Consider the following 11,587-nt stretch of genomic DNA (forward strand, 5'->3'; position numbering starts at 1 on the left):
GTTATACGTTCAATTAACATTATTTCATATCGTCTGACTTATTTAGGAATTGGATCTAGGTCATTTTGTTTTAAAATTAGCTAGCCTAATGGATAAATGGTGAAATATGCAATACTTACATCAAGGTAGAGTTCATGATCAATCTGACACACGTCCTAAATTCGCATACCTAAGAGGTTATTGACACACGTCCTAAGTTCACATACCCAAGAGGTTACACCATCAGCATAGTCCATGAGTCTAAGTAATCACATAATTCTCATATTCCCACATGGTCTTATGGCCACTCCATTTTCAGAAGTCCATATGGTTGAGTGGCCACACAAATGTCATTCTACTTGCCATTATAAAGGACTTAAGGTTAGATGGTTATGTGCTTTCACTACAAGTCACATAATGGAGCAACCGCTTTATTAAGCTCCCACATGGTCAGGTTGTCGATGCCATAATTTTTCTTGGTTGAGTGGACATACAATTAGTATCATGGTCTAGTGACCACATCTTAAAGTATCCAAGGCACATTCACAAATATACCCACCATACCTGGTTACACTAACTCAATATTTCATATGGAGAATGACTCAGATTCAGTGTCACATGATCAAGAGGCCAAGAACTAGATCCCATCACATCAGATATAGTTTAGTGGTCCTCGCATTTGCCTCACCTATGAGCGTAATGTAAGGGTTGTATTTATGTCGCATGACACCGAATTGAGGGGCACTCTATTATCAAATTATATAATCCAACCCATATCAAAATTTTTATGAATAAGAAAATCTGCATGTACAACCCGATTTTCATGTTTTAAGTGACCATGGCTATACCCATAATCACATGGTCATGTCATTGGGTGGTCACCAATGCCTCCTGACTTCATGTAATTGGTTGGCCTTGTGTGCATTTCACAATCATACGGTTAGACGACTACATATACTCCACAATTGCATATGATTAGGTGACCTTACATACATCACATGCCCACATGATTAAGGGGCCAAACACGTACATAACATCCTCACACCACTAAAGTCTACATATTTGTTATAATTGAACACATTTATGGGTTTAAACACATGTCATATGATCCTACTACTTAGGGCCACACTCTAACCAAAGTGCTAATTGGTGAAAGGCTGTGCACTCGTTATATATTTAGGTAATTTAAGGCAGTAGCATAATACAACATATATCATATACCAAGTGGTGAAGGGCTATACACACAACACAATTTCACATGATTCAATATAGCATACATTTAATACATGTAGATCACAAACTCTTACCGAAGAGGGCCAATGGTTGGCCCAAACAAGGCCACTACTGATGGGCCCACATGACATTCACTTAAAATGAGCCTTAACATTCTTGGGCCCATACATCAATGGAATTCACATGGGTTCTATTTGGTAGAGCTGATGGGGTTATGCATTCATCACACTTACATCAATTGTAGGCTGTCCATGCACTACCTGGTCACATGATTGTACACCATCAATATCTAGAAATTTTAACAAAGATCCGGACCATTCACATATCAATCCAACTTGCATAATTAATGGGCCACCAATCCATGGTGGGCCTGGGGCTAAAAATCAAGTCAATTTGTGGCACATGTCGGCCACACCACACACAAAAATTGAGAGGATTACCCTCCATTAAAACATTCATGATTATTTATTGGGCTCACAGAGATGTGGTTCATGAATCTAGCCCATCCATTATGTGTGTCCCACTTGGTTAAGGGGGTCAGTCCAAGTTTTCAGATGAATCCAAATTTCAGGTGGACCTTAGTGAGTATTTTAATTTGCTCGAGCTCTGAGTTGTATGAACGGTTCAAGGAGATCAAAGTTACATGGGTCCCAAAGTGATGTATTTATTACATATACACAGTTCATCTATTTTTATTTTTATTTTTTTTAGAGAACATTTTACAGCATTATCCAAAAATGAATCATATCCAAAGATTATCTGGACCATACCACAAATAGCAGTGGGGATAACAATGCACTGGGCCCACATAACATTTATTGTCCATCCAATCTATTCATGAGGTCACAAAGACCTGAATTAAGGAGAAAAATAGATTTCATATTGGTCGAAAACTTCTAACCCAAAAGGGTTCCAATGGTAGACATTCAATCCCTACTACTTTTGTAGTGGGGCCCACTTGATAGTTAGATCCGTCTTATTTTATTTAATATTTTTTTTCTTCTCAAGCCTTAAGACGTCTCCCCAAATGGATGGATAGTTTGGATATAAAGCATACCTCATGATTAGACCCACAAAACTTGTTGATTCAATGGGTCTTCACATGATTTTAGATGGTATAGGCCACTTGAGTTCCATGTACGGCTGATTTTTGGGGGTGACCCATTTTTAAAGGGGACCCATCAAATACACAGTGTAGATTCTTGACATGCATCATGGTGGGGCTTGTGGTGGGGCCCACTTCCTTCCAGCGTCAGCAGTAGGACGCTGCTTGCTGCAGCGTCAGACGCTGAGAGCAACAACGTCCAATGCTGTTTATTTTTCTAATTTTTTTGAGGTTTTTTGCAGGTGAGGCCCACATCAAGACAATCCAGTCTATTTTTTTGGGCTCGTGACGGGTCTAATGAGACCAATATTTAATATGTTTTGACGTACGAAAATATTACAGCAGGCCCTAACAAAATATTAGCATTAAAATAATATCTTTAATGGTGAGGCCTACCAGAGATTTAGATTAACTTCATTTTTCAGCTCAATGCCTAAAATGTGCTGGGGAATCAGATGGACGGCATGGATTAGATATATACATTATGAGTGGGGCCTGTTGTGGGTCCCACACTCTCCTCCTTTTATTCAAAAGCAGCTTGACGCTGCTTGCTGCAGCATCCAGCGTCCATTTTCTCTTTTTTTTTTCTTTTTTGGTTTATTTATTAATTTATTTATTTTAAATGTGGTGTGTGTCATGTGTGTGTATGTGGCCAGCCCAATGGGCCACACTTTGGACAGTTTGAATGGCCTACAAAATTCTGGTGGGACTTACTATCAATGGGTCCCACATAAAGTCTATAATAAATTATTTTTATTATTAATCTTTTTATATGTATTTTTCCATGAATCCACACCATTAAACACATCATTATCATCATATAACACCTTTTTTTATCATCTTTTTATATGTACTCTCCTATGTATCCACACCATTGCCCACATCATTATCATCAAATCGTCACCACTAATAATCATACAAATAATAAAAAAGAAAACAAACTAAGATTGGAGTGGGTGTACTCACCTTGATGAATTAGATGGATGGAAGGGATGGAATTGATGGTTGAGATGGACGGAAAGGATGGGATTGATGGAGTTGATGGCCCACCAAGATCACTCCTCTCTCTCTCTCTCTCTCTTTGTGTAGAAAAATGGTGAAACGTTAAGGAATGAAGGGATATGTGTAAAGAAATTGTTAAAATGTGGTTAAATTCAATTAATGTGATCTTAGTTAGCTTAGACTAAGATTATGACAATTAATTCATGATTTGTAATTAATGATGGATTAAAGGAGCATGGGATGGCACAGTGTGATGATGTCATACATACGGTATGGAATGGAGAGAAGTTGACTTTGGGGAGCACATGAGAGAGGGGAGGTATGGGTGTGTGACATCACACACATGGGTAGAGATTCTCTCACCCATGTGTGGCATGTGCATGTGTGCATGGCATGTGTTGTGCACATGTGTGGAATAGAGTACATGGCGCCTTGCGCACATTATATATTAATGATTCTTCATGGCATATCTCACTAACAGACTATCATACAAACGCACGGGTGGTACCTACGTAATCGCAGTGATGGGGCGGTCGATATGAAATAGGTTACGAGGTCTTTGGGTTCCGATCAGTTGGGTGTGTACTATGAATGGCCAATCCAGGTCTAGCGACGGGCATCGATTATCATGTATATAAGCATAGAAAGTCATATGGAATAGACGGGGTCTTATAGCATATGCACGATAGATGCGTGTAGGTGGCGTTAGGTCGCAGTAGCATTGAGCTTGGAGCATGCAGTGGCCTTCTGGAGCTTTGATTTTTGATATATGTATTTTCCTTTCAGCACTGTATTCAAATGTTTATATTAGTGGATATGTGATGATGATGTTGCCTTTATGATTTGGGTAAACTTGTGGTTATGCTTATTACGAGTTAAATGTATATTGAAAAATCCTCCTTGTAGGATCCTAAGATCGGAATCTGGCGTATGGGGGCTGGGAGCCGAGAATGGGGTACTACGAAGACTGTTGGCACCGGATTCGACGATCAAGAATTTTGTGAGCCCGGTTTCTAAGTTTGGGGTGTGAAAGTAATGATTGGAAGGGATTCCATCACCTTACAATGCCCAGGCGACAATAGTGAACAACAGGATTTACCAATCTCATAACCTCAAAACAGGAAAAGAAGATATTCAAAGCTATCATACCACCTATTGTAATTTAAGTCACAATAAATAATAGAAAACTGAAAATATTCCTTTAATATCAAACTAGAAATCAATGAAGTTCAACATAAACAAGAATCAAAGTAAAACATCCCAACACACTACAAGCTTCACATTTTAGCCTTAGGTAAGAGGTTTAGTTAACCATGGACATGATTAAACCAAAAACTCTTAAATAAGACATGAAAATAAACTTAGGAAGAGGATGAAAAACTCTTGGGAGGCTTCTCCACCCTTTGGCTCCACTCCTTAAACCCTAGAAGATGGTTTGGTATGTCCTACAGACTCCTATTTATAGTTGTGAAACACTATCTTTCGCAGCACCTTGGAATTTTTGCAAACCGACCTTGAAATTGCCTCAAATTTACATAGCCGCATTATGCATCGATCGGACCAAAGTCAAGTTTGAATCATGATAGGATTCTATTTCAGCAGTTGCCCGATTTCTATCATACTAAGCTTGGGTTCGGTCAAACCGAATCAATTCTCGGCCGAACCGAATTAACTCCGAAATTCATTGTTCTGCGCTAGAGCTTTTTGTGCACTTTCGGTTGCACCGAATTCTTCCTTTAGTCGGACCGAACATGGGTTCTGTCGGACCGAATTAGCTCTGAATTTCATCGTTGGTTGTTGGACTGTTTTGTGCAATTTCAGTCGAACCGAACTTAGATTTAGTTGGACCGAACCTATCTGTTTTCTGCTACGGATTCTAAAATCTTTTAGGTCCTTTCTTCATCCTTCATACTTGGTTTCCTTGGATCTTTGGCATGTGAATTCTTCATTTTTGGTCTCCTAAGATCCACCCTTTAGCCTTGGTGATTCTTGAGCTTAAAATCCATGCATTTAACATTCTTTTCAATCCAAGCGCTCAGATTCTCCTCGCAATCCAAACATGTATAAAATATATCCATTAAGCGTTATCATGTTCATAAAACCAAGATATAAATAGGGGAAAGCATACAATATTTGACACTTAAAACACCCCCCAACCAGTATGTTGGTAGTCCCCGAGTAAAACATGCATGACATAATCTTCAATTCTCAATGTTCAAATATTTTCCCATAAACAAACTTTTGTACAATTAAGTATGAATGATTATAATCCAAAGAATCAAGAGTGGAAATTTAAAAACCTAGAGCTAAATCACATGAGTAATCAATCAAATTGGTTCTTTATTAATCACTTAAGAGTATAAGTTCATATACCAAGTTTCATATTGTGATCAATGAATTTCAACTTACCTTCTATAAAAATACTATTATTTCATAATGTAAGCCATGCTCATCACCTTAATATTAATTAAAAATCAAGTTCTGATTTCGAACTTACCCATTTTCCTTCTTTTACCAGTTTTTTATTTTATATCGATGGCCACTTTTATTTATTTATTCTTTTCAGTCTTTTTATTCATTTCATTATTTTCTAGTCTTTTCATCATACATGATCTTTTTTTCGATCTCTCTATTTTTTTTAACTGGTTCCTTTCATCTTTTTGAGGTTGATAAAATTCTACAAACTTAATTCTCAATATCTATCAATGATTCACATACTAACAATTAGAAATTCTAACACAATTCACATAAAATAAATTAAATGGGTCTTGTGATCTAGATCAACAAGATATTCAAACTTCCTCTTAATCAATTTAACTGAAAGAACTTAAGTAATAGTCTACTTGGTTGATCAAACTCCAACAATTCAAAATTCAATCTTTATCTTATCGTTATACTCAAGGCATTATTAATTACACAAACTATCATTTTCTGAACAGATTTCTAATTTCAAATTTTAAAAAATTTCAAAATTTTTGCTCAAAGACTAAGAACAAAAATTTTTCTCAAAGACTAAAAAAACACTGATTAGTTTACCTAATCCACACCCCCAACTAAAATCTGCATTGTCCTCAATGTAAAAGATATGAGCATGTAATGCACATGAGACAACAAAAACTAATGGAAAGTTATAGGAAGATAATACCTAAAGAAGAAGAATTGAAGCTTTTTCAATGTTCTGAATGTGAAGATGGGTTAGTGTTGAGGGTCAAATATTGCATATTATGAAATTTCAATAATGACCGCTCTAACAAAAGTAGGAATAGGTCAAAGTTTCCTATAGGGGGTGAATAGGACTTTATAAACTTTTGTGGTAGTTTAAAATCCTATCATCATTATCTGGATTTAATATAATAATTTATCAAGATACTTGTAACTTAACTCTAATGGCTTACAAGCCAAATGGAGGATCCAATCACAAGACTATTCAATATTTAAGCAATATATAAATTTAGTCTATGATGAATTGAATGAGTGACTGTGTGTGTGGAATGTGATATTTATCAGTTTTAAATAATCATGTCATCATGCATCATGTGAACATTCAAAGTAAACATGAAAAAGTAAAGCACAAATAACAATCCGAAACATAATCATTTATAGTGGTTCGGCTACTTGCCTACTCCACTCCTGGCGGACACACTCAACCCTTGAGTGTATCGGAGTTCACTAACGAAGGTTTCAAATCAGGTTTACCTCAAACCAGTATAACCTACACAAGGGTGACTCTAGGACCTACACAAGGTACCTAACATGTATCCATGAGACACAAGTTTATGCCCCACACAGGAGCAAGGGTCAACACACAACACCCAAGTTTTAGGCCACACAGGCCAAGGATCCACACAAGGAACCTAGGGTTTATGCCTTACACAAGAGCAAAGGTCAACACACATCACCTAGGTTTTAGGTCACACAGGCCAAGGACCAACACTATAGACCTAAGTTTATGCTTGCTAAGAGCAAGGGTCAACATACAACACCCACACGTATTCTCCCGTTGGAGGCCTCTTATGAGGACTTGAAAGGGGTGAGAATCACCTGTGACCTAAGCCTACACAAAGGAATGATCAGCAGGTTCTCTGAACTCTATTGACTTACAAATAAGTAGATGAGCCCCATTAAGCACGTTGATAAAGATCTCCTCCTTTGATGACGAAGAATCTTCAGCTCCCTTGAACCGCAACACTGATGATGCTCCAATGTATGGCGATGGGTTGGGTTAAGGTAATGTTGGAATCCTACTCTATTAAATATTTTCCTATTTTAGAGATAAAGTGATTCCAAGCATTTAAGCATTCAAGGTATCCCAGCTCAATGATTTGTCATTAAGGTGGTAGCTAGCTGATCCTTAAATGCGGAAGTTCATTCCCCAATCCACTCTATTGAATATCAGTGATGAGGGTGGGTTGGAGGATGAACTCTCATGAGAAAAAGAGCTTCAGGTAAATAGTATGCAGGACTCTCTCAAGGCTCTTTCTATTTTTCTCACTACAGCAACCAATAGCAAGCTCTCCTTAAATGGGCAAAGAGATCCAACGGTAATAAAATAGTCTGATTTTTTACAGAGTTCGATATCATCGATCCATCTTCGATATCATCGAACGTATACTTTCAAAGACATCGAGGGACAAATCGATGATATGAACTCTTCTGATAATTACAGTTGAATATCTTATACACAGATCGATCATATTGAACATGCGTCGATGTCATCATATTTTGAACTCCAATTTCATCGAACCATGGTTCGATTTCTTGACAATGAAAAATAAGAGAGCATGCTAGATATGAGACAGCTAGCTTCGATATTATTGATCCTCCCACGATGTCATCAGATTTCAAATGTCGATGATATCGATACCTAGTTCGATTCATCGATCTTCTATAAAAGATTTCCTATAAGCTCGCTCGACATTCCATTGTCCGAATTCGATGAAAGCGACCTAGCTTCGATATGATCGATATTTGAATATCGATTGTATCAAGGAAGTCTCGATTCCTTGAATCATTTAAAGGGGATTTACCTAAAAGCTTGCTGGACAAGTTTGGATCGAATTCGATAACATCAAATCTCCATTGATATCATCAGCATTTAAATTCCGAGGATATCGAGCTTCTCTCTGAGTCATCAAAAAATGCATGATTTTCCTTAGAAGCTTGCTGGTCACAAACAGGCTAGAATTCTATTATATCAAGCCATCTTGATGATCTTAAAATTTGAATGTCGATGATATCGAATGTTCCATCGATTCATCGATAATTTAGTCCAGAGATTAAGTTAGTTGCTGGACACAAGTGGTCCTCAATTCGATGATATCGATTGAATGTCGAGGACATCGATAACTAGTGTCCGATCTCATCGAGGTGACCTTAATATATTGATAAAAACTGAGAACTTAGAAATTTTCCTATTTTGCAAAATAGTTTTCATACTTTAACCCTATGTTGTTCTATCCATTTTTAAGGGATTAATATACCTGGGTATTTTGGGACATAGGATGTGAGGCTAAGTTTACCTTTAACGAGTTCGGGGCACACATCTAGTTAAGGCAGACACTTGAATGATCTTCCTATGGGGCTCACTTGTCTTGCTGACTCAACACTCACGCTAATTGACAGACCTGGGCAGTTTCAATCTCCCCCTTTGTCAATTGTGTGACAAAACACCTAAAACCACCTAGAACAACATCCTAAATTGTGTGTACAAGAACTTTACATAATTTTACAAATAAGCTATGTGAGGTCATACACAAGATTGTAGCATTCAGTAGTAGCTGCTCCCCTTATCTCCTTATAGTTGCTCCCCCTAACACCTGCACCACCATACATGCATAAATACACACAATTTTCTCCATGGTGGGATTTGTTCTCCCCCTTTTTGTCAGTCATTGGCAAAGGACAGTATATCACTATGAGTTAACTGAAGTTGAAGCATAAAGACATAGGAGAATCAAGGTTAAAGGAGAGCAGTGATTTCTCAATAACAAATAGCAATATATCTTTAAACCTCAGAAATCACAATCCAGTTCTCAATCTTAATAGATATTCAGTAGAAAGCAATCACAATTTATACCAACATTTCACCGAGATTAATGAAGAATTGAGAGCAGATAGACATGGCAGCAAATATATATAAATTATCAATCAGCTATCAAAACTCCAAAATAAAAACTACCCAAGCTTGGCAATATTTCAACATCCATCCCAAACCAACCCAACCAAATATCTAGCCCAATCATGGGCATACCAAAATACAAGTATTTTCCTCATTTAGAGGATATCCATAAACCACAAAAAAAAAAAAAAAAAAAAAAAAAAAATTGTTAGACTTTTCATATTAGCTATCCACCACATACACACAGAAGAATGTAGGGCATTAAAAAGATATTCATGCCCGTACGTGCAGATGAGTAGTCAGTGTATGTGGTGGTAGGAGAGTTGTTGACTCTATAGTGCTGGTGCCGATGAGGATGGCGTCATATCATCTCGATAGCACGTCAGCAGATCAATGAGCTGCTGGACCGTGTGCTGTACACCAGACACCATTTTCTTCAATGCCGAGAACTGCGCATCATGTCTCTCCAGCTTATCCTCTATTTGAGCCAATCCACGCTGTGTTGCCCCAACCCTATCTTGATGAAATTTGAAGCGTTGGGTCTAAGAGGAATCGGTCGGAACTGGAACTTGTTGAGGCTCTTGTGGATCTCTGCCTGTGGGCATTGCTCCTTCCCCAATCTCCCTTTCTCCATGAATTTCTTCCTCATGTTGGCCTTCTGGATATGCATGAAATTAAGGTCCATTTTTTTAATATTGATCCTATTAAAATGCTATAGAGGACGCTTAGGATCGTCTGTCAGAGGAAGACCGATTGTATTGCATATCACATGAATGATGTGAGGAAAAGGCAAATGGACTTCTCTGGACGTGTGGATGACACTAGCCAACTGGTGAAGAATCGGAGTTGGCAAACATAGCTTGATTCCAGTGGCGACACAGTACATAATCATGACCATGAATTCGGTAAGATCTGCTCGATTAGGTCCTCGAGGGTAAGCGTTGGAGCAGAATATTCCGTGTAGTACTCGATACTTAGGGTGCATATATTTGGCTTTCAATGCATTCCCTTGGTACCATTGGATATCTCTGTCCTGACACGGGAATTTTGTGATTGTAGAACGAGTGATAGGGTTCTTAAGGTCGAGATTATCCTTTCTCCATTGGCGTGCAGGGGATCGTTGAGATTGAGCCCTTCCCCTTTCTCTTGAGGCCACGGTTTTCTTTTTAGTAGGCCTGGATGACTCACCAATGACAAGAGATTTTCCTTTGTCCATACTTATTTGGACCACAAATAACTCAAAAGGGAATGACAAAGGAAAAAGAATTTGATAAAAATGAAGATTATGAGGGCCAAACCGAGATTTCCAACTGAAGGTTGTCAATCAATCTAGAAAGACCCAAACACAATGAAGTATACTTTGAGGAATCAAGAGGATGTGCCAAGAAATTACCTTATTTGAGTGATGCTAGACCGCTCACGGTTGAAAAGAAACAAATGACCGGAGAAGATGAACCATGAAGAGAGCAGTAAAAAATAGATTTTTCTTGCTCGCCCGCTTTTTATAGGACGATGAACTTCGATATCATCAAAGTTTGATTCGATGAAATTGATATACCCCATTCAATGTTATCGAAGTGGTCTTCGATAACACTTTAGAACGTGTGATGCTTCTGATTCCAAAAGGGTCATCGATGATATCGATATTTGTTCGATCTAATCAAGGATTCATACGATTCATCGACAGACTTATTGAAGAGAAGGTGTATGACATTTATTTCAGTACTTCGATGTTCTTTTATATATGTATAACTTAGTATATTTTTCATATCAGTCTATATATACACATGTATATACACATTAAAATTTGTACAAAAGTTGTACCATCCAAAATTATAAACATCAGTAATGCTTATACACAAAAAGAAGTGTTTAAGGTGTAGAAACCTCAGATATATCATGAAAATCAGCAAAAATACATCATTTCAACTATCCATCCAGGTCTAGATGTTATGACTTGGACTTGTTTTCTATGCTCAATTGTTACCGGGCACATGGATCGTCCTTCCCATTGCATTTGATGACATAACAGTGGTCACTTGTGCGACGGCCCTTCATCACTGGTTTACCTGATAGGTCTAGGATCTCGCATTCTTACTTGTTGAATGTAACCACATGCTTGTTGTCACATATTTTAGAAATGCTTAGAA

The sequence above is a fragment of the Magnolia sinica genome, chromosome 3 (assembly GCF_029962835.1).
Source record: "Magnolia sinica isolate HGM2019 chromosome 3, MsV1, whole genome shotgun sequence".
NCBI classification, from domain to species: Eukaryota; Viridiplantae; Streptophyta; class Magnoliopsida; order Magnoliales; family Magnoliaceae; genus Magnolia; species Magnolia sinica.